A 24,806-nucleotide genomic window follows, 5' to 3' on the forward strand; every position below is an offset into this window, starting at 1 on the left:
TCCCAACCAGCTCCGGACAACCAGTCCTACCGTGGCAGAGGTGGACAGGGAGGACGTCGCCCCAGGGGCACAGGGGCTCCGAGAAATTTTGGGTCCAGAGAACCTTTCTCTGAGCGGCCCGCGCAGTAGCCCTGAGGGGTTGTCCGGCTGCTCCACTCTGGAGGCAGTCGGGGGGGCATTTTTTGAAACATCTAGCGGCATGGGAGTCCATCACAACAGACCGCTGGGTGCTTCGCATCATATCCAGAGGGTACAAAATACCAATTCTTTATGTCTCCCGATCCAAGAACCTCCCCGATGTACCACCCAATCACAGGGAGGCCGCAGCCGCAGAAATACAGCAGCTGCTAAGAAAAAGAGCCATCCAGCCTGTCCCCCAAGACCAGCTCAGATTAGGGTTCTACTCCAGGTTCTTTTTGGTGCCAAAAAAGACGGGGGATCTGAGACCCATCCTAGACCTTTCCCGCTTGAACCTGTCAGTAACCAAGGAAAAATTCCAAATGGTCATTCTTCAATCTATCCTCCCCCTTTTGTAGGCGAACGATTGGATATGCTCTATAGACCGCAAGGATGCGTATTACCACATCTTAATGGACAAACAATCCAGGAGGTTCCTTCGCTTCCGTCTGGGACCCAGTCACTACGAGTTCAGGGTCCTTCCCTTTGGCCTCACCACAGCCCCCAGGGTGTTCACCAAAGTGTTAGCAGTGATTGCGGACCACCTGAGACTCCAGGGAATTCAGGTCTTCCCGTACCTGGACGACTGGCTCCTGACCGCACCAACAAGGCATCTACTTTGCTTGGCCAGAGACTTCTTTCTCCATCTAGCCCCACAACTAGGCATTACTATCAATGTCGGCAAATCTCTACTGGCTCCAACACAGATCATAGAATTCATAGGTGCCAGAATAAACACCAGAGATTTGCGAGCCTTCCTAACTGCCGAGAGAATCAGAAATCTACAACTTCATGTGTGGGCTATCCTTCATTCAGAGGCTTCACCAGCGGAATTGATCCTGAGGGCACTAGGCTCCATGGCGGCAGCGATTACACTCCTTCCATGTGCCCGTTTGAACATGCAAGTCCTGCAATGGACTCTGTTAGTGCAATGGTCCTTCCTATCCCTTCCTCTCCACCATCCCATTGCTATCAGCAAGGCTTGCAGAAGGGCGCTACTATGGTGGCTCCAAGCATCGAACTTCCATACGGGCCGTCCCTTCTGCACCTCTCCCCCTATCACCACGGTGACCACGGACGCTTCCCGCCTCGGGTGGGGGGCATTACTCAGGCAGGACAGTCCAAGGCACATGGAACGATACAGAGACCTCCCTGCATATCAACGTTCTGGAGTTGAGAGCGGTGCTGTTGGCGTTGCAAGCACTTCAGAGCTTCCTCCCCGCAGGAACGATTGCAATTCACTCGGACAACATGTCAGTGGTCTGGTATATCAACAAACAGGGGGGAACCAGAGCTTATCCTCTTTGCCGCGAAGCCATGAGAGTGTGGGAATGGGCTATCTCCACCAACCGCTTTCTGATTGCAACGCACATTCCGGGGAGGACCAACATCCTAGCGGACAAGCTCAGCCGCACCCTTCTTACCCCTTACGAGTGGTCTCTCAATCCTCTAGTAGCGAAGCAGATATTCACAACATGGGGGCAACCCTGCTGCGATCTTTTTGCATCTCCATCAAACGCCAAATGCGACAATTTCTTCGCTCTAATCCCCCCACCAGGGGAATCTCCAAGAGACGCTCTGGTGCATGCTTGGCCACCCGGTCTACTCTATGCCTATCCTCCTCTTCCAATGATGATACAACTCTTACAGAAAGCCTCGCGGTTGGGGAGCAAGATGATTCTCATTGCCCCATTCTGGCCTCGACAAATTTGGTTCCCTTACCTGTGGTCTCACCTTGTGAATCACCCTTGGATTCTAGATCCCATTCCGGATCTTATCTCCCATCCATTGGACTTGCCAACTCCAAACCTGGACAATCTGAAACTGACAGCTTGGTTGCTCCAGTTCCACTCCTAGTTAGGACTCCCGGTATCTCTTCACCAGTCAAAGCCATCCTCGTGGCAGCGCATAAGCCCTCCACCAGGAAAGTGTATCACAGCAAATGGAAATGTTTTTCCATCTGGGTGGAGCGCCACGATCTAGATCCCTTTACGGCTCCTCTTCCATCCATTTTAGACTTCCTAACTGAACTCTTTCAAGAAGGCGCTAGTTGTTCAACTGTCAAAGTGCAATTGGCAGCCATTTCTCATTATCATGTGGGACATGATACAGGGCCCTTGATGTCAGCCAAATTGTGTAAAACCTTTCTCAAGGGTACCTTTTTACTTAGACCTCCTGTAAAAGAAGCCGTACCCCCATGGGATCTTACTTTAGTTCTTCAAGCCTTGACTGCTCCACCCTTTGAACCCACTGCTTCAGTGGATCTCAAATTCTTGTCATGGAAAACAGCATTCCTTGTAGCCATTACTTCAGCGAAAAGAGTGTCGGAACTTCAGGCTCTTTCTGTAAAGCCTCCATACCTGATTTTTCACCCTGATAGAGTGTCCCTCAGGATCAGTCCCTCCTTTCTTCCCAGGATAGCATCAGAAACCAACATAAACCAATCCATAAATTTACCGGTTTTCTTCCCTAAATATCAAAATAAGGGTGAATACAAGCTGCACTCATTGGATGTTCATAGGCAGCTTCGTTTTTATACTCATAGGACGGCTGGCCATAGACAATCTGACCAGCTGTTCGTTTCCTTTGCCAAATTTAACTTGGGGAAAGCTATCTCTAAAGTATCTTTATCTCGCTGGATTTCCCAATGTATCCTACTGGCTCATCAAGCCTCGGGTAGACCCGCACCAGAAGGAGTTCGTGCTCATTCCACTCGCTCCATTTCTACTTCTGCGGCTTTCAAGTCTAGAGTTCCTTTGGATGATATTTGTTTGGCAGCCACTTGGGCTTCATCTCATACCTTTATCAACCACTACAAGCTAGACCTGCTTTCTAGAGGGAGAGCATCCTTTGGCTCTGCGGTGCTTCGTAATATCCTTCCATGATGGCCACCCAGGGTGCAGGTAGCTGGGGACTCTGTCCCACAGGTTGCTGACAAATGAACAATCCTACTTCAGATTTAGAAGTTATGTACTCACCATAACGTTCCATCTGAGTAGGTAGTTCATTTGTCTGCAACCACCCCCCCCCCCCTCCTTCCCCCTGACCTTCTTCGGATCTGTTAGTTTTTAGATATCCTTTGTTGGATATATATTGAGAGGCAAACTCGATCTGAGGTCATGGAGGGTTAGCAGGGGATTATGGGTGAAGGGAAGAGCTAGGAGCTCGGATCCATTAGCTTGAAACAAGTTGCCGGCTCGGATACGATATCGGATCCGTAACCCACAGGTTGCAGACAAATGAACTACCTACTCAGATGGAACGTTATGGTGAGTACATAACTTCTAATTTTTTTTACTTCTAAGTTTAGTATTTGCTTTTAATTATTTAGTAAAATATAATTATTTGCATATGCAGATTTGCTTTTTTATTAAATACAACAAAACGGTGGTGTAATCAGCATCAGTTGTCATGACTTGTGGTCACTGTGGGGTTCTAAACATTTTCCTCATGTCTATTAGAACTTCTGCAAGTACTCTCTTTTCCTTTAACCTCCCAAAAATATTCTGTCTGATTATGAAATTGTTAATTGTACTTATTGTTTCAAGGGTTATATTTCTTACTGAAAAGGTTATGCACACATTTGTATTAATTTGTATTTACTATCGCATAAGCAGCCATCCTTGTGGGATATACAGTATTAATGAACTGGAGAAAGTGAGGAACAACATAGGATTTATTAAAGTGCCTCATAGCCCCGATGTCAGTATCCAAGAAGAGCATGTGAACAGCTCTCATTCCTCAAAGGGAATGTGTCATTACTGGAATAAAATTTGGCCTAGAGGTAGAAAAAGGAAGGTGGGTGAACTCAAATTAAATTAGTTATTCAAGGGGGGTATAGGTAAAACAGTACTGTTATGGTTAAGTATCTTATGTAGAACATTCCTTTACTGCATTCACTACCAGAGAACTGTATGTCATCAGTGTCCAGGTTGCTGCCAGATGACAAGATGACATCAGTAGCAGCATTACCACTGCTGTCTGAGAAAAGGCAGTGACATCAGTTACAGTTGTAACTGCTGAGACAGAGGAGGAGATTTCAGTTGAAAAATGTATTTCATAAAGTGAAATGGTTGAGAAATACCTAGCTGTGAGATCAGTAGTACAGTCTCTCGCATGATTCTAGTTGAGTGCCAGAGCATAGTGATAAAGTGAAACATATGGAGTGCCAAGCATTAATTACTTCATCATTGGAAATCAGTAGGCTGACATAAACTCCCATCAGCTTTCAAGAATGATCTTGTGCCTATCCTCACCAGGTTTGGATAATGAGTGACCCCCAAGAGATGCACCTTTAGCAGCAGTGTTTTGAGTTTATTTATGTAATATAATCATCTCTACCCCCACCAGATGGATAGTCATATCCTACTAGCAGTTAGCTGTACTTGGAGAATGGGTCTTCAAGCCCTCTAGCCTGTGCTCATTGTTCAAATTTAGGTCTCCTCCTCAAGATGCCTGAGTCCAGCGGGGCTTGATGGTACAAGGTGAGAATGCAGTACTGTAGTCTCCATGCCACGGGTTATGGATTACACTGTTAGTACCTGGAAGTTTATATTTGGGGACCTTTGCTCAGGTTTGTGGGTTAGCACCCTTATAATGCAAAGGATGGTACCACTACAGAGCCTGGTGCAGGCATCTCTTGTACTCTGCACCATCTTTGATAGGCACATCTGTCTTAATTTATTTTACCTAACCTGCATGTTTTGCCTACGTCTTATGACGTAGACTATTAGGATCCAGAGGGCAATAATTTCCTTTCCTTTAGGTTTCACAGATGAATCACTTCTTTGTAGCACCCTTGAGGCTCTTGAGTCATCCACAGGCTGATCTATGACAGTCTTACTTTTCCCATGGAAACTCGTGAACAAAAAGGAATAAGAGCCTTCGGTGATCAGTTAGGTGATCCTGGGCTTTTAGGATATTTTCCTCGACTAGGTGGTGCTTCATCTGTTTCCAGGAAGGCAGGTGTTCCTTGCAAGACCCCCATCTGAGTTAAGTAAAGTCTTCCTTTATCATTCTAGGACTGACTTTTGTGTGCTTATAGTCAATATAGGTCTTAAAGAACCCAGTACCACTTCAGTCTTCCACCTCACAAAGAATGAAAGGCATTGGACATAGCATTTTGGAACTAAAGTCCCTCAGCTGTCTCTCCAGTGTCATGGTTCAGTTTCTTTCATACTGATTGGGCACTAGGGAACTCTTCAGCCCTTCTTGATTCTGTTGTCAAGAAAGAGCTCGTCAGCTCCTGTCATATCTACAGTGAGGTTCCATGTAATCCAGTATAATTTTGACTGTGCTAGTGCTAGTGCTAGTGCTAGTGCTGTTGGGTGGCAGACTTGAGCATGTGTCTCTGAGGGATTGTGTGACTCAGGCTTGCTCAACTTTAATGTATAAAATGTAAATTTCTACCTTCTTAGAGGAGGTTCTTTTTTGAACAGGTGTTGCAGAATGTGGTTGAGCATCTGCAAAGAAGTATGCCGGCATCAGTCATTGTAGAGAGCCTCTGATCAACAGCTCGACCAGATCTCTTTCCAGGCCGAGTATTCACCCAAAGAAGAAGAATCATTCACACAAATTTAAGAAGAGCCCGAAGCACCAAACAGTGTACCCACCCCAGCTGTGCATCAGCTCTGTTTTCCAAGAGGATGACTCTGCCAGCCCAACTCTCTCATTCCAGATTGTCGTCCAGCATTGTCTGTTGGCATGGGACACAGTTTCTGGCTTGTAGAGGGACTAAAATGACATGCGAGTTCTTGATATGGCACAGGCACTCAAAGCTTTTTGGCTTTTGCAGAGTAACCAAGCTTTCTTCTCAGAGCTTTTAGGATACACTGAAACTCTTTTTCAGAAGGGTTGTGTAGGTACTGTTCTACTTTCGAAGCAATGCCACGGGTTTTACTGTCACCTCCTTTAATTTCCGGAAGGAATGGAATGAGTCCATCCCATGCTGGACCTTAGTGATGTATTTGTGCATATCTTGTTCTCAGGTTATAGAAGGTGACTGGAGAGCTTGTTTCTGCAGGTAGTGTGTCACTGAACATGTTAGCATCATGACACACTGTCATGTGAAGTCTGCGTAGAGATTTTCTTTTGCTCACTCTGAGTGGCCATTATTTTCACTGTAAAATATTTTGTCATTTGGTTTATTTGCTTTTACCCACATTGTTTGAAAGGGTGTTCACTGTATTTTGGCAGAGTTCTTGCAAGAAAGAGCTTCTGACTGTTTTCCTTGGGCAGACGGCTTATTATAACACCATTCAATCATGCTAATGTTCATGATGTGATTGTTTCTTTGATTACAGAATACAGGGAGCCTATTTCATCTGAGAAAAATCCTCTATGTATCCTGTGCAGAAGATTGTCTTCACTGGATGTACAGCTGGATATTGTACAGTGCTCATCATTCTTGCCTATAGCTAGGACATAGGAGGTCGTGACCTTGGCAGAGCAAATAAAGTTGAAACTGAGTTCTAGGCTTAGGCTTTCTTGTATATTTTGAATTTAATAACCACCTTTGTCTGCAGTCTGTGCAGTGAAATACCAATAACCATGACAAACCACGCTCTGTCCAGGTCAAGTGTATGTTCCAACTATTTATTAGATTAGTAAACAACAAGTTAAGCGCTTTCGTCCCCTCAAGGACTTCATCAGAACCTGATGCTATGTAAAATCACATGACTTATATACAGCTTAAAACATACATCACCCAATCACATTACATCCTTAACCCATGAGTGTCCATCATATGTTACCACCAGTGGAAAACAGTCATTGTCTGAAACAAAAAGCAGTAAGATAGAAACATAGTAAAAACCTAATAAAAACCAAAGTCTTTTTACAATATTTGTAACAAGACGTACATAAATATACCCACATTTCAACATGTGCCTGTTGTACAAAAGTTATGTTTAAAATTCTGTTTACAATGCATATACTCTATTAAAATAAGCAAAATTAGTAAAAAAAAAAAATTAGTTTGGCAGCTCTCATTTTAAGTACAGGACTGATCATGATATATTCATTTAAACCTGGTTTGTGCATTGCATCTAATCTAAATTGCCATAGAAGTCCCTTGTATTCTATTGTCATTTCCCAAGCTCCCTCTCTAGCTTCTAATCGAACTACTACTAAGATTCCAAAAACAAACTTCTTATGGCCCTCACATACACAAGTGTGTTTGTACAACACATTGCTCTTATTGCATTTCCTTATGTCATATAGGTGTTCATAAATTCTTTTGGAAAGCTTCTTCTCCGTTTTCCCCACATAAAATGAACAACAAGGGTCACAGAGGGCTAAGTACACCACGCCAGTTGTATTGCAATCTCCTCTTGAAAAAGTAATTTTGTTGTTGAAACTGTTGTTCAGAACAATTTCCCTTTTGTTAAGTATGTGATGGCAATAACTACATCTACAACATTTGGTGGTTCTGGATTTATGGGGTTTGGGGTCCCTCTCTAACACTTGTTTAATGCTCTTGTTAACCTTATGTGTAAATGTGGGTGTTTCTCCTACGTGCCAGAACAACTTTTCATCAGTTTTTAGAATGGCCCAATTCCTTAGAATTATGTTCTTTATGTCCTTGTTCACCTAACTGAACTTAATTACCATAACATTTTGAAAACTCTTAGGATCTGTGTTTTTACTCTGTCCTATACTCTAGTAAATCTGGCTTCTCCAGTGTACATGGGTATCTGGTGTCTCTTTTGCTCACCACTTCCTCCCTAAGTGTTCTTAACAATTCCTGCGGATAACCCCTCTCTAAGAACATGGATGTCATTTTGTCCAGTTCTTGGAATAAAATTTCATTAGAGTTCATCCTAGCCACACAAATAAATTGTCCGTTTACCAAGTTCCTTTTACAGTAACCTGGATACCCACTGTTAAAGTGCAGAAAACCATTAGAGTAAGTATCCTTTATGGAGATCGTAATTGTGTAAGTTTCATTGAATATTCTAAGATGAATGTCCAGATACTTTATGCTGTCTGTGTTCTTAGTGTGTATAAACCTCAGGAAGGTTGATATGCCCTGAAGGTACTTCAAGAATTACTCAATCTGTGTAGGGTTCCCATTCCATACAAAAAACAGGTAATTTAAAAATCGAAAATAGTGAGACCATAGTGAGGAATTGATGGAATCTAGTATAGTCGTCTTCTCCCATCCTAACATCACTATGTTTGCAAAAGTGGGAGCGCACGCTGCTCCCATTGCCACTCCACTAACTTGTTTGAAGTAGACACCTTCAAAGTACAATAAATTATTGGTTAGTACAAGTTCCATCAAGTCTACCAAGAAGCGTGCATCGACAAAAAACAATTTGTTTTCTCGGAGAGTATCCTCAAAAAGTTCCAAACCTTCCTGGTGTGGTACACTGGGGAAAAGATCAACAACGTCAGCTGTCAGAAAACAAGTGGATTCTTTGGAACTCTTGACGTCAAGTTTGGCTAAGAAGTCCCATGATTCTCTTAGGACATGCATGTGTTTATTGCTTACCTGTTCAACCTTCCTGTCTATGTAAACAGCTAAGGGATATGCCTTTGATCCCTGTGCAGCTGCAATTAACCTGTATGGGGTGGGGGGGTCCTCTACACTTTTGTGTACTTTGGGGATACCAAATGCTGCTGAAATCAACGGGTGTCTGTTGGTCAGAAAAACAGAGTAATGAATCCCTGAAAAAGGGCATCTTGTAGGAGTAAATCAATTTTCTTGTGAGCTATACTGATCTCATTTGTCAAAATTGGGGTGTACCTAATTTCGTTAAAAGAGCATGTTCATCATTTTGCTTACATAGTCGGTGTGTGCTGCTATCATCACCCCCCCCCCCATCGGGTTTCATAACACTGATTGTCTCTAGATAGCTCTTCAAGTAAGTCATGTTCTTCTTTGGTTAAATTACTAAGTCTTCTTGTTGTCACTATGCTACATAAAGATCCCTTTCACAAGCTTTTTCAAATATTTGTAAAGCTTTACATAGTGGGGGGTTAAAGATGCTCTTTTTCTTCAGTGCATTGGTTGTTGTGGGGGTTACACTATTTCTATTTAGGAAAGAAGTTCAACCTCCTAGAAAATAACTAACTCGATCATTGGGTCAGCTATGTTTCCTTTATATTTGGGAACAAATTTAAACCCTTTTTCGAGTAAACTGAAATATACAGTGTCAATTTCCCTTTCTGTATAGTTAAAAATGTGGAAACCATTGTGGGTTAACATCGTACCACCATAGCTGGCAATAATCTGAGCTCCTTTTTCATTTATTGTTTGTTGACCTATCTCCTGTTCACCTGCCCACGCCCTCTGTAATTCGTGCTGACCCAGTACCCTCATGTAAAGGATATGTATTCCCTTCCCTGTACTCATTACTGTTATCCATCAGTTTATTTTCTTCTTCATTACCTGTTCCAAATGTTTATTAACATAAAAGAAAATGTTGTCAAAATTGTTCTCGTATTCAAAAATGAATAAATCATTTGTGATACACTGTTTAGTAACCTCTTTTATAAGAACTTCAGTACACTCGTTTTTGAATTTTACTATAAATTCAAATAGTTCATTTTCATCTCTGTTGAACATATCAGTTAAACAGAAATGTTCTTTTGAACCTTTTACTACACCAAAAGGAAATTTATACATTCTCAACCCTCTAGGAATTTCTTCACATTTTAAACATTTTTTTAAATAAACATTCTCTATTTACAAAGACTTCAGTTTTTTCAGTTTAGAATCAAAACTTTTCAGTCTGTCTTTTAAACTAACCTGTTTGTCATTCAACTGTGTCTGTTCAGTCACTGCAGGCTTAGTAAAATTGTAGTCGTAGTTCAACCAGTTTTCAGAATCCTTCCTGCCGTCATAGTTCACTGTGTTGTAGCCATTAGTGTTGTCTCGTGCATTCGCCATTGTATTAGATTCACACAGACCTCTGTTCACTCTGCTGCTGTAGCTTTTTTCCATTATTCTCTGTAAACTCTTCCATTCTGTTCCTGGAATGTACCAACGGAGCAGAGTTTGCATTACAAAGACATACCCCCTAGCTGTTTACATAGACAGGAAGGTTAAAACAGGTGTGCAATAAACCTGTGCATGTCCTAAGAGACTCATGGGACGACTTAGCCAAACTTGATGTCAGGAGTTCCAAAGACTCGACTTGTTTTCTGACGGTTGACGTTGTTGATCTTTTCTCCAGTATACCACACCAGGAAGGTTTGGAACTTTTTGAGGATACACTAAGAGAAACAAAATTGTTTTCTATTGATGATGCATACTTCTTGGTAGACTTGATGGAACTTGTACTAACCAATAATTCCTTGTACTTTGAAGGTGAATACTTCAAACAGGTTAGTGGAGTGGCAATGGGAGCGGCGTGCACTCCCACTTTTGTAAACATAGTGATGTTAGGATGGGAGAAAACTATACTAGATTCCATCTATTCCCCACTATGGTCCCACTATTTTCGATTTTTCGATTACCTGTTTTTGTATGGAAGGGGAACCCCACAGTCATTCTTGAACTACCTCCAGGGCACATCAACCTTCCTGAGGTTTACCCACACTAAGAACCGACAGCATAAACTATCTGGACATTCATCTTGGAATTTAGAAAGAAACTTACACAACTACTGTCTACAGAAAGGATACGTACTTTAATGGTTTTCTGTACTTTAACAGTGGGCATCCAGGTTACTGTAAAAGGTACTTGGTAAAGGGACAATTCATTCATGCAGCTAGGATGAACTCTAATAGGTTCATAGGTTCATACTAGGCTATCTGCCCTAGGGCATTTATAAGCCTAGCCAGAGTGTGTCTGTCTTTCGCCACCCATTTTAAAATAATTTTGCTATGCCCTTTTTCGAGGTTAGTATACTGTGCTTCTGTCTAGCAGTGACACAGAAGTGATACCCGGGGTAAACCTACGATCTCCCATCCACTCATCAAGATTCCTCTTGAAGAGAGTCAATGAGGGACTCTGCCTAACCTGGACTGGGATTTTATTCCAGAGTGAAGGGAGCCTCTGGGTTATGAATCTGTCCCTCCAGCATGTCCTATTTATTTCAAGGCTGAGGTTCATAGGTTCATAGGTTGGTACTAGGCTATCAGCCCTAGGGCCTATACAAGCCTAGCCATAACAATTCCCTGGCTATTTCTTCCCACATTATTTACTTTCCTGGACCCCTGTCTAGCAGGGTGACTGACGTGATCCCTGGGGTGAATTTCCTTTCTCCCATCCAATCGTCAAGGTTCCTCTTGAAGAGGTCCAAAGAGGCACTCTGCTTGACATGTATGGGCAATCTATTCCAGAGTCTGGGGAGTCTCTGGGTCAGAAACCTATCCCTCCAGCATGTTTTGTTTATTGTGATGACAAGGTTTAGATCCCTGGAGCGTGTAGCTCTGAGAGATTGGGATTTCTTTAAGTGTAGCATGTCCAACAGCTCTGGGTTTGACATGGCCTTGTATGTTAAGCAGAGATCGCCTCTGAGTAGACGATATGCGACAGAGTATAGCTGGAGTTTTTTAAGGCGGTCAGCATAGGGCATCTGCTTTAGGCCTGTGATTCTTTTAGTGAGGTATTTCTGAGGCCTTTCCAGGTGTTGCAGATGTCTTGAGAGGTACATACCAAATGGGACGTTGTATTCTATAATGGGTCTAATGAGGGATGAGTACAGTGGGACAATGACCTCCTTTTTTCTGGATGAAAAGCCCTTCGTGATGAGGTGTGCCACATAGAAGGATTTCCTGACTGTTCTGGCGATGTGGTTATCGAAGGTGAGACCACTGTCCACCTGTGTCCCTAAGTCTCTTATCACACTTTCTGTGTTTAGTGTACTGCCACCTATATGGTAATTCATGGATACATGTTTTTTTCCCAAAGGTGATAACAATACATTTCTTGGCATTGAGCTTGAGCCCATGGCTTTGGCACCAAGCATCTGTTTCTGTACGGCCCTTTTGTAGAGTATCCACAGCATTTGGGAATTCAATAATGGCTTCCAGTTTGCAGTCATCTGCAAACTTTGTTAGCCAGAGTCCCTTAGTGTTGACCTGTACTTCAGAGAAGTAGATGCCAAACAAGAGCTGCCCCAGGACTGAACCCTGAGGTACTCCACTTGTCTGGAGCTTGATTTGGAGTCGGCTACTTTTACAGCGTGGGTTCTATCAGTAAGCCATTTAGCAATCCATTGGGTGACATAGGGATTAATGCCCAACTTAGTAAGTTTATCTATGATTCCAGAGTGGGGGATGGTGTCAAAGGCCTTGGCAAGGTCTAGATAGGCTGTGTGGACCACCTTACCCTTGTCCATGGCTCTGGAGACTGATTCAAAGAAGTCAATCAGGTTCAGGAGACAAGATCGGCCCTTCACAAACCCAAACTGGGTGGGGTCCAGTGTTTGAAGGTTGCCAATGTCTTTGTTTATAAGTTCCATGATAATACGCTCCATGGCCTTGCAGATGGGGCTTGTCAGACTGATGGGATGGTAGTTTCCGGGATCCAAGGTGGATCCCCCCTTGTGGATTGGGATAACTGTAGCTCTGCGCCACTCAGTGGGCACGAAACCTGAGGTGAGGCTATGATTAAACATGACACTTAGGTGAGGTGCCAGTTCATATTGTAGTTCATGTAGTACACAGCCCGGGATGTCATCTGGTCCCATGGATGCTGTATTCTTGGCTTTAGAGAGTGCGTTTTGTACCTGTGTGGCCGTTATTACTGGAATTTGGCAATCTTCCGGTATTGAGATGGGCCATTTAGGGGTGAGAGGGGTGAAGTTGGCACTGAATCGATCTGCCAGGATATTGGCAATATCCTTCAGATCAGTATATTTAATGCCATTCTGTTTTAGCTCAGAGCAGATCTGAGCATTGCCATTTAGATTCTTGACATAGTTATAGAATGCATTGTGGTTGTCTTTGGAATCTTTGGCAATTTTATTTTCGTAACTAGCTTTGGAGGATTTTATGAGGCATCTCAGTTTCTTACTGAGGCTAGTAAGGGAGTTTTTTGCATCCTGGGATTTTCCTCCTTTCTGCAAAAGTTTCTTCCTTTTGTTGTAAAGTTTGTTTATGGCAGGGGACCACCAGATTGGCTTCCTTTTTGGATGAGAGCATTTTGGTTCTATTTGGGATGGCACGATTCATGCATGAGTGGATGTCCTCGTACAGTGCCTTAGTGTAGGATTCAGCAGTTGAACTTTCAGTCCTTGTCTGCATGGGTGTCATGAAGTTTGTCACTTCTGACTTGAGTAGCATGAAGTTGGGTTTGGAGAAGTTTTTTATGGTGGTTTCTTTACTGGGGGGTGGGGGTGGGATGTGGATGTTAAGGGTGATTAGCTTATGGTCAGACCTGACTAATGAGGGGGTGACCATAGGTATGGAGCATTGATTTCCCATGTTGGTAATGACCAGGTCTAGGATATTGGAGCCCCTGGTGGGACTATGGATTAGTTGATCCAGGGCATTGGAATTTATGAATTCCAAGAACCGTTGCGTAAAGGTGATGGGACATGAGTAGTTTTCCCAGTTAATGGCAGGGTAGTTAAAATTACCCAGTATTAGGGTGTTTGGTTCTATCTTAATATTTTCCAGTATGTTTAGAAAGGTGTAGTGAGAATCTTGGGGTATGGTGGGGGATCTGTAGCAAGCTACAATTTGGATTGCAGTCTTACCTAGTATTAGTTGCACTTGGAGAATTTCAGACACATTGTGTTGGCCAACTAGCCTGGTGGTGTGAATATCCTTGGTGAATATTGACACTCCTCCACCTTTAGTGTTTCGGTCCTGGTTTGGTGGCCGAAAAGTGTGGTAAGAGTTGTAGCCTGGTATTGCAGGGGTGCTCTCTGGAGCCTTGAACCAGGTCTCAGTTACTGCACAGATATCGATGTTCTCCATTTTAGGAGTGCCTCGAGAGAGTGCATTTTGAGGTTTAGACTTATAGCATTGAGTAGCATTACCTTCAGATTTTGCATGCTTGTACCTGTTACGGTGGTGGTTTTGTCCTTTGAAGTTTGCCTAAAAAAGGCACTATAGGGGTGGCAAGAGCCTTAGCCAGTAACCTGAATCCCAGGGGCGACAGGTGCAGACCATCTCTGGCAAAGCATCGTGGTCTGTCAATCATGTCATCCCAGGCAGACAGATACTGGATCCCCTTTGAATGACACCATAAGCTTAGCCAATTGTTGAAGTCAATCATTTTATCCTTATATTGTGGTATCATTCTGGGCGAAGGCAGGATGCTACTCAGGGCTAGGGTCATACCTGCCTGGGCCACATGATCCGAGAGCTCTTCCATTTCTCTTTTCATGTAGTCCAGGGAGGTACGTCTCAAGTAATTCACTCCAACATGGACAATGACAGAGTCATATTTGTACTTGTTGTGGAGTGACTTGAGTGCATGCATTATGTGGCAGATCCTGGCACCCGACAGACAGCTGACTGTAATTTTCTCCTTATTCAACCTGGTGAGAGGGACATCAGTGTGCCGGACTATAGAGTCACCTATGACTAAAGTGTTAGGTACATTGTCTTGCCTTAGGGGCTGTTGCTGGGTGGCACAATGGTGTTGTGAACTGTGTGACACATTGGTTGTGATTGGTGTTTGTTTGCGTTTCAGCTTCAGAGGTCTTTGTTGCTTGGGCAGGTTACAGTTAAGGGCCTCTGCATATGTGGATTTAGTGTTGCTATATGTGGGTGTTGGTGGTGCGGGTTTAGAAGGGCTATGTATTGCTTGAGGTGTAGTGTGGGTGTTAACCTTCTCCTCTTGACTGTTTAGCACAATCTTGGGTGGAGAGAGCTTTGCTTCGATTTTGGCTATGTAAGTGCATCTCTCACAGGTTGTAGTGTTGAGTGGTAGGAGGAGAGGGTTGTCTGTGTACATGAGGCAATTGCTGCATTGCCCCAGTATGCCCAGATTCACCAGGTTGACAGGAGAAATCACCGTAAGCTGACCCTTGGACATGCCTGGTTTGGGGCTTTTTTTTTTTCTTTGTAAAGTATAGGAGCTGTTTCCTTAGCAAGGTACTTTGCAATTATAGGCTGTTTAGTGCCTACTATTAATTTCTCCTTGTTAACAAGGAGAGTTCAGTGTTTGTATGAGTTTAAGGCTTCCTAGTGCTTTCCAGCAGGTATTGGAGAAAGTGCTAGTCACAGGGATGCTTAAAGGTAAGATTGAAAAGAATGCACTCTGCAGTGTGCACTAGAGAAGTTAGATGTGAAAGTAGGTAACTTGAGTTTTACCTTTTTAAAAAGTTAAGGTTTAGTGGAGAGTTACTATTTTTAAAACAGCAAGATGGATTGAAAGGGGTGGTCACTTTTGTATTTTGGTACTATGAAATACTGTAGGATGGCCAATAAATTTAAATAATTGAAGGGGTGGGATTTCAAAAATGATGATTTTGTGATTACTCACATAAGCCAGTGAAAGTAGAGAGAAATTAGATATATGGTCAGATTAACATAAGAGGCGGGCAACTAGAAAGACAGTGGTATAGAAAGGCAATACAGTAATACAAAAAATAAAAGCAAACTAACCTTTCCTTCACAGCAAAGTGTAGCAGAGTCTGGATGAGCCTTTCTGGTAAAGGGGTTCAAGTCTCTCGAGCGCGTAGCTCGATGGGATTTGGATTTTCTGAGGTGCAGCATGTCCATTAATTCCGGGTTGGACATGGCTTTATACATCAGGCACAGATCGCCTCTGAGCAGGCGGTATGCCACTGAGTAGAGCTGGAGTTTCTTTAACCGGGCAGCATATGGCATCTGTTTGAGCCCTTTGATCCTCTTGGTGAGGTAATTTTGGGGTCTTTCCAGTTGCTGCAGGTGTCTGGTAAGGTACATCCCAAAAGGGGCATTGTACTCAATTATGGGCCTTATGACGGATGAGTAAAGAGGCACAATGACCTCCCCTGATCTAGATGTGAATCCCTTCATGATTAGGTGGGCTATATAAAATGTTTTTCTAACCACTTTGGCCACGTGGTTGTCAAATGAGAGATTTCTATCAACTTGGGTCCCCAGGTCCCTAATTACTTCTTCTGTACTTAATGGATTACCACCTATGTGGTAATTTGTGGGCACTTTGTTTTTGCCAAAGGGGATGACTATACACTTTTTGACGTTTAGCTTGAGGCCATGGCTCTGGCACCAGTTGTCTGTTTCTATGAGGCCCTTTTGGAGGATGCTTGTGTCGGCTGGAGTGTCGGTTATGGCGCCCAGTTTGCAGTCATCTGCAAACTTGGTCAGCCACAGTCCTTCCGTGTTGGCCTGTACCTCCGAAAAATATATACCGAAAAAGAGAGGTCCCAGGACTGAGCCTTGTGGGACACCACTTGTAACTGGTTTGGAGTCTGACATGGCTCCAGCAATTCTAACCATGTGGGTTCTGTCCTTGAGCCAATTTGCAACCCATCTAGTGACATAGGGGTTTATATTTAAGCTGGTGAGCTTATCTATAATGCCCGAGTGGGGTATTGTATCGAAGGCTTTTGTGAGGTCCAGGTAGGCTGTGTGGACCACCTTCCCCTCGTCAATGGCCTTAGTGACTGTTTCAAAGAAACCAACCAGGTTTAAGAGGCAGGATCTGCCCTTAACAAAGCCAAACTGGGTAGGATCCAGTGTCTGTAGGTCCCCAATATCTTTATTTATGAGGTCCATGATGATCCTTTCCATAGCTTTGCAGACCAAGCTAGTCAGGCTTATGGGGCGATAGTTTCCAGGATCCGTTGAGGCACCACCTTTGTGGAGAGGGACCACTGTTGCTGTACGCCACTCTTTGGATACATATCCTGTAGTAAGGCTGAGATTGAACAGTAGTTTTATGTTTAGGTTTAGCTCTTCTTGGAGTTCATGTAGGACGCAGCCCAGGACACCGTCTGGTCCCATTGATGCTGTGTTTTTTGTTTTGGAGAGGTAGCTCTTACCTGAGCATCTGAGATGTTCAGGGGGGCAGCACTCTGCTGGTATAGATATTTGCCCTTTTGGTGGGGAGGGGGAGGAGAAGTTTGCGCTGAACCTGTCAGCTAGGATGTTGGCAATGTCTGTGGGTTCGGTGTATTTTTTGTCATTTTGGACTAATTCTGAGCATATCTGGGAATTCCCACCTAGGTTCCTAACATAACTAAAGAAAGCCTTGTGATTATCCTTAGTGTCCTGTGCAATTTTTCTCTCTAAGCTGGCCTTAGACGATTTTATGAGTGCCCATCGTTTTTTGCTAACACTGATCAGAGATGCCTTCCCTTTTTGGGATTTTGCTCTATCATGTAGTAGCTTCCTCCTTCTATTGTATAGTTTGTGTATGGCTGGGGTCCACCGGACAGGACGTCTGCCTTTGGAGGATTGGGACTTGGTTTTATTTGGGATTGCATGATCCATGCATTCCTGAAGGTGTTCATAGAATGCGTTTATAAAGGATTCTGCAGTCTGGGACGTATTTTCCACAGGCCCGGGGTCTTTGAAGGATTCCACCTCTGTTTTGAGGAGTGTGAAATTTGCATTAGAGAAGATGTCCTTCAAGAATGCAACTGCAGTCATAACATATGGGTTGTCCTGCCTCAGGCAGCCCTCGGTCGGCCGGATTCCAAAGTCTGGGTCCGACGTCGGCTGATGTCGCATATCTCTCCGACGTCAGAGCGGCTGGAGTACATAAGCATCAGCCGATGCCATCTTCTCCAGTCTTTCTTGCCGCGCGGTGCCCGAAGCAGAAGCAGTTCGCAAGTGCCGGTCGGTCAGCTCCTGTATTCTTCGATCCGAAGTCATCAAAAAAGCTAAGTACCCCATTGGGGACCTTTTCTTGCCTCAGCCGATGTCAGAAATTACTGAAAAAGTGAATAATTGTTTGTCTTGTGGTAAACAAATACCTCATAAGGATTTCCATTCTTACTGCCTTCCTTGCCTTGGCCCAGACCACGACGTCTCGGCCTGTGCCGCCTGTGCTCGCTTCAATAAGCGCACTCTCAGGTGCCAGGCGGAGTTCGCTGAAGACTTTTTCGGCGAGAAATTCGATTATACAATGCCGTCGGAATTACCGACATCGCAGACTCCTAAAAAACGAAAAGACCGGGACCGACATCCTCGGCCCGCGTCTTCCACCGACACCACGCCAAAACCTACCGCGAGTGCCCCGGTTCCCTCTGAGGCGGTTATTTCACCGCTCCGAACCGAAGACACCGCATTACCGATACCTCCGATACCGGAGTCCACACCGACGCCAGTTATTGATTTTCCTCCGGATACTGAAACCGAGGAAATGCCCGAGACCATTGCTGTGGATAAGGTCACTCCTGCACGTGGAGCTGCTAGGCCTCCCATGTCCATGTCTATCAAGGCCTACACACGTGCTAAGGCAGCCAGCAAGACCAAGCACCTTACTGCTAAAGCCTTACCTCAGCCTACTCCTGAAACACAAATCATGACTATGGCCGCAGACTTAATTTCCATGATCAAAGGTTCCCAGGCCCATCCTGAGAGAGGATCCCAGCCTCCTCCTGATAAGAGGCCCAGGGTTGAGCCCACTGACCCTCTCCCTTCAGATGAAGATTCTGAGGACTCTGTTCACTCCGATAGCCAGGAAGAGCCTTTCCAGACCTATGAGGACTCAGATGCAGAGGACTCCATCCCCTCGGCCTCCCCTCCTGAGGATATTTCTTTTGGGGAAGTTCTGCATTCCATGAGGGAACATTTTAAGTGGCAAGGCCAGGAATATTCTGATTCCAGAAAGCGCCTTTGAACCTTCCTTAAAAAGCTCCAACACAGGCCCTTAGCTATACTTCCTGTGCTTGATGTTTTGGATGATCTATACTCTGACTCCAGTGTTACCCCTGATACTCTTCCTCCTGCCAAGCCTGACAGATACTATAGGGTCCCAGAAACACATTCTCATTTCTTTAGGGCCCATGCTGTTGATTTAGAAACTATTTCACAGGGGCCGAAAGGGGTTTCAGCTACCACCTCCAAAAATCCTTTGCCTTCCAACAGGGAAGCTAGGTCATTAGAGAGATGGGGGAAGAAGGTTTACACCTCCACTACTTTATCTATGAGAGCTCTCAATTGTCTCTTTCATATGTTTCAATATCAGGATTACCTGTTAGATGATTTACAGAAAACTTTGGCCTCTCCTGAACCTTTAGATAGGAAGTCTTTGCAGGAGGCTGTACATAACTCTCAGCAAGTTAGCAACCACTTTCTTCAGTGTGGATATGATGCATTGGAAGCTTCATGTAGGGCAGCTATGACAGGGGTGGTCATTCGTAGACATGCATGGTTAAAAGAACAACCTCTACCAGATCATGTTAAGGCAAAACTTCTTGATGCACCCTTGGAAAAGAACAAGCTTTTTGGTGCTAATGCTAAAGATGTATTAAAGTCCATTGAGGAAAAAGCCAAGTCAGTTCAGACAGTCAAAGATTTCCTCCAGGTTCAGCCACCCAGATTCAGCAGGAATTGGCCTTCAAAAAACTGGTCCTTTCCTAATCCTGAAAGATTTCAAAGGGGCAAAAACAGGCGTGGCCGAGGAAGAGGACAATACAGAGGTTCCTACAGGGGATGACAATGGCAACCAGCAAACCAAAGAAGTGACACAGGGGCTTCTCCTGCCCCACAGGGACAATCCCAATGACTTTCCTCTACTTCCGCTGACCAAGGAGCAAACAGAAGCTCCCTTGGGCAGAAAATTATCTCTGTTTTCAGACAATTGGCACAGATTGACAAAGGACAAATGGATTTTGGACATTATAGACCAAGGTTACAGGTTCCACTTTCATACCTTGCCAAGGAAACAAGGCATGCCAAACCTACCACAAAACCAGAGGGCAGAGGCTATCAAGCAAATTTCTCTGCTTGCTCAGATCAAAGCAATAGAAAAAGTTCCACAACAAGAACAAGGCCAGGGGTTTTACTCAAGACTGTTCCTTGTTCCAAGAAAAGAAACTCAATGGAGACCAATACTGGATTTGTCCGCATTAAACACCTTTCTCATAGTACCAAAGTTCAAAATGCTGACTTTACAGCAACTCCTTCCCATGCTGGGCAAGGGGTCTTGGCTGATTACTCTGGACCTCAAGGAGGCATACCTGCATGTCCCTATCAGACACAGCTGCAGAAGATACCTCAGATTTCTTGCAGGGCCAGAGCATTATCAATTCTCAGCATTGCCATTTGGCTTATCTACTGCGCCCAGAGTATTCACGAAATGCCTGGCTTCAGTGATTGCTCATTGCAGGCTCCAGGGGATCCAAATTTACCCGTACCTAGACGACTGCCTCATACAAGCGGACGACAAACTGATTTTGACAAAAAACTTGAATTATGTCATACAATTGCTACAAGCTCTGGGATACACAGTCAACTTCCAAAAGTCAAGACTTCAGCCATCCCAGCAAATAACCTTCTTAGGAGCCAAACTAGACACAGCCTCTCAAATGGCTTACCTGACAGAAGACAAGCAAAAGAAGTTAACTCATTATTTCAAAGGTTTGGCAAAGCTCACCCAGATGACTGCAAGGAGATTCCTACAGGCCCTGGGTTACATGGCATCCTGCATTCTCCTGGTTCCATTAGCAAGACTACACATGAGAAAGCTTCAAAGGTACCTAAAAAGTTTATGGTCTCAACACAGCAACAACCTAGAGACAACCATACCGCTCATTCCATGCCTACAAAAGGAATTTCTATGGTGGGCCTCGGTAAGCCAGGCAAACACAGGTATGTCATTCAAAAAACCTCAAATAACACAGACAATGACCACAGACACCTCAGACCTTGGATGGGGGGCGCACATGGAGGGCAGATGTATTCAAGGACAATGGTCTCCAAAGGAAACACATCTGCATATCAACCAAAAAGAAATGCTGGCAGTAATGCATGCCATCGAGGCCTTTCGACAACAACTTCAGCAAGGCCACCTGCTAATACGGACAGACAACACCACTGTGATGTGGTACATAAACAAGCAGGGGGGCACCCATTCTTACCCCCTTTGCAGACTGACAATGAATCTTTGGGAAAAATCACTGAGCTTAAACATACAGTTGCAATCCCAGTTTGTTCCAGGCAAAGACAATGTGCTGGCGGACAGCCTAAGCAGGAATTTCCTAGACCCCCACGAGTGGAGATTACATCCAGAAATCTTCATACCACTCACCTCGACATGGGGCAGGCCAGAAGTAGACCTATTTGCCTCCCACCTCAATCATCATCTACAAAAGTTCTGTTCAAGGACATATCATCCACAAGCATGGAAAATAGATGCTCTCTCATTCAACTGGAACTTCCTAAAAATCTATGCATTTCCACCTCTGCCACTGATGACCACAGTACTACTAAAGATCAAAGCAGAGAAGCCCGAGGGGATCCTAATAGCTCCAGACTGGCCAAGACAACACTGGTACCCACTACTACGGAGCATATGTCACAACAAAAAGTGGGCCCTTCACCAATAGCCCCATCTTTTGACTCAAAACAACTTCAAGACAGTACATCCCAACATTCAGACGCTGCAGCTAACAGCTTGGGAGATCCCATGAATAACCTCAATCTATCTCTCTCCAAGGAAGTTCAGCAGATACTAACAGAAGCCCGAAGACCATCCACCAGAAAGGTTTATTCAGCAAAATGGAAGAGATTCAGCATTTGGAATACCAGCAAGGGTCATGATGCATCATTATTGAACATCCCACTCATCCTGGAATATTTGGCAGATATGTTACAGAATGGACTCTCATATTCTTCCATAAAAATACATGCTTCAGCTATTTCAGCTAGATACAACACTGATCCACCTGTGTTTTCACATCCTTTGTTAAGGCAATTCCTTAGGGGAATCAAGAATATAAAGCCACCAAGAAAGGCCCCAGTACCAGCTTGGGACCTCAACTATGTCCTAGAAAAACTGACTCTACCCCCCTTTGAGCCAGCAGCTTCTGTGGACTTACAATTTCTCTCATGGAAGACAGCTTTCCTGTTGGCAATTACCTCAGCAAGAAGGGTTTCGGAATTACAGGCCCTAATGGCAATACCACCGTTCATAACCTTTCATAGAGACAGGGTCTCCCTACGAACCAACCCTAGCTTTCTGCCAAAAGTGGTATCCAGGGTTTCTTTAAATCAAGCAATTCACCTGCCTACTTTCTTTCCCAATCCTGAGAACAAAGGGGAAAGACTGTTGCATACCTTGGACATTCACAGACAACTTCGCTACTACCTGGACAGAACCAAGGCCAATAGGAAGTCTGATCAGCTTTTTGTAGCTTACGCCCCTGGAGTACAAGGAAAAGCAATTTCCAAACAGACTATTTCAAAATGGATTGGACATTGCATCAGATTATGTTATTCCTTCCATGGAAAGAGTGTACCAGCCAATGTCAGACCACACTCTACCAGAGCTACAGCCACCTCTACAGCATTCTTAAGAGGGGTGCCTACAAAAGACATTCTAGAAGCTGCTACATGGAGCTCCGTGCATACATTCTCCAAACACTACAACCTCCCTTTATATTCCAGATCCAGAGCAGGCTTTGCTTTGGCAGTCCTGCAGGGATTGATAGCTACACCATCCTTTTCTTAGAGCATTCCACCTCCCCCAGCTAAGCTATGGTATTCAACCCATATGTTATGACTGCAGTTGCATTCTTGAAGGACATAGTACAGTTTTGTACCTACCATAAATGTAGATGTCCGATAGATATGCAACTGCAGTCGGGTTTTCCCTCCCTTCTTCCCCTCTATGCCTTGGGTCCACTCCTCTCCCTGTTATCCTTAGCTGGGGATATCTGTTATGGTGTATCTGTTTATTGCTTATTTATTTGTCTGGAAACCTGTTTTTGTATTCCAATTTGATTACAGCCTTCCTTGGAGGGCACCTGGCATCTGGCGCAAGAAACACTGAAGAAGATGGCGTCGGCTGATGCTTATGTACTCCAGCCGCTCTGACATGGGAGAGATATGTGACATCAGCCGACGTCGGACCCAGACTTTGGAATCCGGCCGACCGAGGGCTGCCTGAGGCAGGACAACCCATATGTTATGACTGCAGTTGCATATCTATCGGACATCTACATTTATGGTAGGTACAAAACTGTACTTTTTTCACTGTGGATTTCAGGGCAGGGGGTGGAGTCGGGATGTGAATATCCAGTGAGATTAGTTTATGGTCTGATTTTACCAATGAGGGATACACTTCTGGTCTGGAGAATAGAGTCCCTATGTTGGTGATGATCAGGTCCAGTATGTTTTCCCCTCTTGTGGGAGTGGTAACAAGGTGTTCCATAGCATTTGAGTTTATAAATTCTAGGAACCTTTGGGCTAGGGTGTTGGAGCTAGAGTAATGCTCCCAGTCTATGTTTGGGTAGTTGAAGTCGCCCAGTATAATGGTGTTTGGAGAGACCTTCATATTTTCCAGTGTTCTCAGGAAGGCCGAGTGGGGTTCCTGGGTTTGGGAGGGTGGTCTGTAGCAGGCTATAAACTGGAAGGCAGTTTTACCCACTGTTAGTTGCACATGGATAGTCTCTGATGCTTCGTGCTGTGCCACCAACCTGGAGGTGTGGGTATCTTTGACGAATATTGATACTCCCCCTCCTTTTGTGGTTCGGTCCAAGTTTTGCGGCCGAAAAGCATGGTATGAGGTATAACCTGGTAGTGCTGGGGTCCTCTCGGGAGCCTTGAACCAGGTTTCTGTTACTGCACAGATATCGATGTTCTCCATGCTAAGGAGAGTTTCGAGTGCGTGCATCTTGAGGTTTAGACTTCTGGCGTTGAGTAGCATTACTCTTAGTTTCTTATCCCTTGTGATACCTATGGAGGTGGGTTTGTCTTTTGAGCCTTGCCTAAAAAAGGCACTATGGGGGTAGCAAGAGCCTTTGCCAGTATCCAAAAGCCCAGGGGTGACAGGTCCAAGCCATCCCTAGCGAAGCATCGTGGCTTGTCGAGCATGTCATCCCAGGCTGACAGGAATTGGATCCCCTTTGAATGACACCAATACTTAAGCCAATTGTTGAAATTGATAATCTTGTCTTCATATTGTGGCATCATTCTTGGTGCGGGTAAGATGCTACTCAAGGTCAAGGTCATACCGGCCTGGGCTACATGCTCAGAGAGCTCCTCTATGTCTCTTTTCATGTAGTCCGGGGAGGTGCGTCTCAGGTCATTCACACCAGCATGGACAATGACTGAGTCATATTTGTACTTGCCTTGGAGTGACCTGAGTGCTTGTGTTATGTGGTGGATCTGACCTGAGTGCTTGTGTTATGTGGTGGATCCTAGCGCCCGACAGGCAGCTCACCGTGACCTTCTCCTTGTTCAGCCTGGTGAGCGGGACGTCAGTGTGCCTGATGATAGAGTCACTTATTACAAGTGTATCAGGTGTGTTGTTTAGCCTTCAGGGCTGTGACTGTTCGGCACACTGGCTTTGTGAGCTATGTGTTGTACGTGTTTTGTTTTGGGGTAGCGGTTGCTTGGGTGTCTGCTTTGGAGGTCTCTGCTGCTTAGGCAGATTTTTATTTAGAGCCTCCGAGTATGTTTTTGTGTGTTTGTGTTTGGTTTGCTGTCGTGGTAGGTCTATGTGAGACTGGAATTGTAGTGAGTGTGGTTTCCTTCTCCTCCTGACTGGTTATGCCAGTACTGAGTTGAGAGAGCTTAGCCTCCAATATGGCTATATG

At 44.5% G+C, this 24,806-nt stretch overlaps 1 protein-coding gene across 3 annotated transcripts in view; it reads left to right on the forward strand.

The window, feature by feature from the left end:
* TDRKH (tudor and KH domain containing) overlaps positions 1–24,806 on the forward strand; it is a 1,796,665-nt gene that overhangs the window by 1,099,727 nt on the left and 672,132 nt on the right. The window lies entirely within an intron of this gene.

Source organism: Protopterus annectens, chromosome 8.part0, assembly GCF_019279795.1.
Source record: "Protopterus annectens isolate FY-2018-M chromosome 8.part0, PAN1.0, whole genome shotgun sequence".
In the NCBI taxonomy this organism is placed as follows: domain Eukaryota; kingdom Metazoa; phylum Chordata; order Ceratodontiformes; family Protopteridae; genus Protopterus; species Protopterus annectens.